Raw genomic sequence first — 5007 nt, 5'->3', positions numbered from 1 at the left:
AGAGCCTCCAGTCCACCCCGGCAGCGAGCAGCCACCACCAACACAGCCTCTGCCCCGCCCGCCCGCTCCGCTCGAGCCTCGGGAGATTCGAAAAGTTTTGATAAACAGTACACGTGAAAAAAAAGGCAACGTCGGTGCAGGCACGTACTTTGTGATTCTGGAAGAGAGAGGGGCGGGGGAAGAGTGGCATCATTCCAGCCCAAAGCCACTTACGACCAAAATTCGAGGGAGGGGTAGATCCTCAGCTCGAAATTACCGCAAGGTGTAATATACATACAGCAAAAAGTGTTATCGCGTGTCTGATTTTTATTTTTTCGCAGGCTTGACTTTACCAAACAGCGTTATCATATGTTCTGTATTGTGCAGCACTGACGGAAGGAACAGGAATACCGATGAATATATGATGCTGCAAACACGATCTGGCGCAATTCCCAGAACTATATGACTTTTTGACACGCACCTTCGGACCTCTACGGAGGAGTTTGTGCCAAACTTGGCCGAGTGCGAGACAGTTGGCGACCCCCGGGGACGAAAGGGGCACAGGGTGGAAAGGGAGGGGGCATATGGCCTAAGTAATATTACTTTGGTGCGCGTTTGTTTGTTTCGACGCATCTATTTTTGATCGGGTCAACATTGGGGGCGGGCGAACGGAGCAGGAACCGAACTAGCTATGAGAAACAATCAATAACATAAAGAAGAAAGGTCGGCCCAGCCCAGCCCGGCGACACTGTGCAGTCCTTGCCTCTCACTGGCTATTATTTTTCAGGACCTGCAACTCTACCATAGTTTTGTACGTACACAGTGAACACCTTAAGAAGCAAAATGCCAAATCCTTCGGACTTACGAAGGGTTTGCTACCTACGAAAGCTTACAAAAATCCTTCCTACCTACGAAGGAATTGGCATTTTTCGTCGTAAGGTTTCAATCGATTTTAACAGAGTAGGAGGTGACGCAGAGAAAATTCATTGTGCTACCATATTATTCCGCCTCGCAAAGAATCACTGTGAAAAATACTCGCAAATTTACGACATTTGTTGTAATTTTGATTGACAAAATGAGTCGTATTTTTAAGATAGCCCATTCTTGCTCGTCGGTCAATTCCAAGTCGATAGGCAGTGCCCGTAAATTTACAATTTCAAATTGTAATTTTACGACTTTTACTATGGAAAATTTTCCCGTAGCCTTACGACTATTTTTCACAGTGATTGGCAAACGCAAAATCTAATATTTTTGCAGGGCTCGTTTTTATTTTTCGCGCTAGGCGAGCTGGGTCGGGTCCAGGGTATGGTGCATGGGTCTTCTGGCGTGGCCCGATACAACACCAAAAACTCGATGTCGCGTGAAAAAGTTGTAATAAAATAAAGAAAAACGGCAAAAAAAGAGAAAGAGGAGAAAGAGCAGCAGAGTCGAGCAGAGCAAAGAAAAAAGTCGTTTAATCGCGCTGGGGTTGGTTGAACGTGATCATCCGCCTGTGTACTATAAACTCCGATAAACTCGTATTTGGTGACGTCCATTCTGGCAGGGGCGCAAGAGGCGCTGCAGCAGATTCAATAACAAAAGGGACAAGAAAAGCATAAAAGGAGGAAGGAGGAGGGCGGGTGCGGGGCGCGACAGTCCGAAGGGGGGCGTGGCGGCGCGTGGCGGGGCGTGGAGGGGCGTGGCGGGGGGTGGTTTCATCTGGCAGGGTTCCAGAATGGCGCCAATCACGTATGTTTGCGCTATATGATGTGTTTGCTCCGTCAGGCTCCGTATCGCCTGCCCGCCTTCCAGGGACGGGACGACGACTGGGACTGGGCCGAGGTGCGGAGGGGTGCGGAGGAGTGGGCCAACTCACACCCCTCCCTTTCGCCTCGCCAGACGGGGCCGGTCCGCTCACCTGTAAGTCACGGCTGAGTACAAAGAGCAAAATCGTCGAGGGTGCGCTAGAAAAACAATTTTCTAAATGGATTTTCTTACATAACCCTCCCCCCATCCCTCCTCGCATAACATCAAAAAAGAGATGTAATAACATGCAATAAAAGTTGTACACACTGGTAAAACAATAAAGGTGCTGCTAAGTCGTGACTTTCCTGGGGCACTAACAGCCCAAAAGGGGGTAAAAATTAGTGCCTTTGGCACAACATTTATCACACTACTTTTAAGTATAGTACCACACGTATATCACACAAATATTTGCCCTGGAAGCCCTGTACATGTGTGCGCATGTGTGGCACTACTTAAATGTGTAATACTCATTCATGTCATTGCACCTCTAACTGTTGAACAGTATCACATTTGAGTTTCCAGGAGTGGTTCCTATTTTACTAAACTATCTAGTACCTGCCACCAAGATCCTAGTAACCGCAACTAGTTCTTTTTTTCAGTGTAATTATTTCAGAAAGAAACAGCCGTAAATATTTCCGTTTGTGAAACACGTTTGTCACTCACTATAGCTCTTGTAAGTTTGGTCGTTCTGCAAATGAATAATATCCCCTCCGCGAGCGCACTGCAGAGTATGTCTGTCCCACCCCCGCGCAACCCCTTCCCGCCCCACCGCCGCACATCTTGATGGCTGGATTACTTAACAAAGGGGATCGATTATTCGCCATTGAGAATGGAGTTTGGTGAAGTATAGTCATTGGTGCGGGGAAGCGTGGCCGAGCCGGTGCGAGGGTGAGAAGGCTGGAGAAGAGAGGGGAAAGTGAAAGGGCGCGGGCGGGTAGGGGTTGGCGTAGGGGGTGGAAAGGGGAGGCTAACAATAAGCGAGAGGCAGGCTAGCCCGGCCGCGACGCGCCGCGACGCCAGGTGGCGCCGTGGGGGATTTTCTTGCCTTTGTCCGCAGGAACCGCGAGAGCTGTTGGTAATGACCCGGGAGGAGGGGGAAGGGGGGGGTGGCATGAATTGAGTAGAATTATTGTGGAAGGTTTTTCACTATCCGGGGTCGAGCGACGAAAACAGAGAGAGGAAGACAGTGCATCTTGTAAATTTTTGTAAACAAAATAAATAAGTAGTTTTTCATTTTTGTGACTAAAAATACTACCCCTCTCGCGCACCTTTGTATATGTAAATCTGCTAAAATATGTTTGAAGACCAAAGTGGACACTTTTGTTCAAAAATATGTCAGCGACGGTTTCGTGCCCATTCAGACCGGAGGCAGTTCTGTTCCTAAAAGCTGAACATATTATGTGAAGCTTCACACAATTTGTCCAGTCTTAGGAACAAAATTCCATTCGGTCTGAATGGGCACGAAAACAATGACTAAGGAACAAATTTGACCTTTTATACATATTAGGCTGCTAACAATAAAATGTGGACTTATGAAGAAGGAACATCGTATGAGCTCTGCGCTAAGTGTGTCAAACCTTATGGGTTTGGGGATTGCGAAGCAACTACGGTCACGAAGCTATGGGCGTTAAAATGAAGTGAAAAAAAAAGTTACGAAAAAGAGAGTGAATATGGGGCGCCAAGCGGGCGCCAACCGACTCATTTTGTCTCTTTACTTCTCTGCGGTGCGTGTGAGGATGATGGTGCTGATGGGGGCTGAATGGCGCAGGCCGGGGCGGGGTGGGGCGGGGCGTGTTAAGGGTGGGTAGGGGGTTGAATTGAAAGCGACAGATGAGCGATGTCACGGCTTCGTACAACTCCTCCGCCGGCCCCGGGCCCGGCCCCGGCCGTCAGGGGAGGCCGCGGGCGGCGAGGCCGAGGGGAGCAGAGTGCTGCCGGCTATTAATTACTTCCTCCAGACTTTCGAAACATCCCGCCACAAATCATGGATAAACTCCGCAAGGAATGAGCTTAACACTATCTCGAGCGCCCTTCCATATATATACACTTTCTGCTGGCGTCGTCGTGTTTGAATTTCCCGCCCGCGCGCCCGGCGGTCCTCTCTGCGCGCAGGGTGGCGAGGGTGCTGCTGATAAAGAAGGGGATGGACGATGAGAAAACCAGCACCACTTCCTAGTTTTCCTTGTCTTCTTCGGCGGCGGAGGGCGTTCCAAACTCGCAAGCTGTGGGCACTGTGGAAAACATCTTTTTAGACATAGTGTCGCATAAGAATTGTGTAAAATACAATTTAAAATAGTGATCGAACAGTAACACTTTCAACTTTAGTTGTCTTTAATTGAATTTTTGAATGCACTTCAGGATTAAGACTTCACTGAGGACACGGTGCAAACCAACCACTGACAAATGACTAACCACAAAACAAGTTAAGTATATGACAGATTTAGGTGCACACTTCATTGTGTGTGTAACAAGTAACAACATTTCTCATAGGAAATTTTCCAGAACAAAACTACAAATAATTTTCTGAAAGGGGAGGCCAAACTCAGGCAAAGAGTCATCACCCTTTCAAAAGAGATATTTGCAGTGGTTGAGTTCACCACCGCCTTCCCTCGGTGGCTACTCGCACCGCCCGCGGCAGCAGCGGCGCCGAGCAAGCAGGCGGCCGCAAAGCACTCGGACAACCTCGCTGTTCCCACTAAACTCGCTGCGCCGGCGTATTCCATTTTTTCCCCCCATATTCTTCTCTGGAGCTCCCTCGACAGCCCTCCACTTCACCGACCGCACCACGCCCTCCCCCTGTATTTTATACTTTTCGCGCGCAGGATGGGGCGTGGCGTCGGGGCAATGTAGGTCGCGCTGAGGCCCCCCACCGCCACCCCTCACCCCCGGGCAGCACCCCAGCAACGTTCAAACAAATCTATGCAAATTTTTCATAGCGGACGGTGCAACGCGCCGTGTGTTAGAAGTAGTGTTGGTTGTAGCCAGCACCCCTACCCGTCAGGTAACGGGGTGCGATCCGACCGGGCATCATGCGACGAGCACACTATTCTGCTGATATTATTATTCTACTACGCTGTAGTGATTGTTTCAGTTTTCCTCGCGTCACTCATACTTTTAGAATTTTTATCGTGTTATTTGGTTGAGCAGAGTGCGCGTGCGCGGGTGCTGCTGCTGCTGCTGCTGCTGCTGCTGCTGCTGCTGCTGCTGCTGCTGCTGCTGCTGCTGCTGCTGCTGCTGCTGCTG

General features: G+C 49.6%; 1 protein-coding gene across 1 annotated transcript in view; it reads left to right on the top strand.

The window, feature by feature from the left end:
• Positions 1–2327: 2327 nt before the first annotated feature.
• The window catches only part of LOC113218021 (protein takeout-like), a 244964-nt gene continuing 242284 nt past the window's right edge, over positions 2328–5007 (top strand). The window contains exon 1 of the mRNA XM_052265910.1: positions 2328–2334. The gene's annotated coding sequence lies outside the window, so the exon portion shown is untranslated. The remainder of the gene's footprint in view (positions 2335–5007) is intronic.

The sequence above is a fragment of the Frankliniella occidentalis genome, unplaced genomic scaffold (genome assembly GCF_000697945.3).
Source record: "Frankliniella occidentalis isolate FOCC.00 unplaced genomic scaffold, Focc_3.1 Scaffold32, whole genome shotgun sequence".
NCBI classification, from domain to species: Eukaryota; Metazoa; Arthropoda; class Insecta; order Thysanoptera; family Thripidae; genus Frankliniella; species Frankliniella occidentalis.
This window is presented reverse-complemented; position numbering and strand designations above follow the sequence as displayed.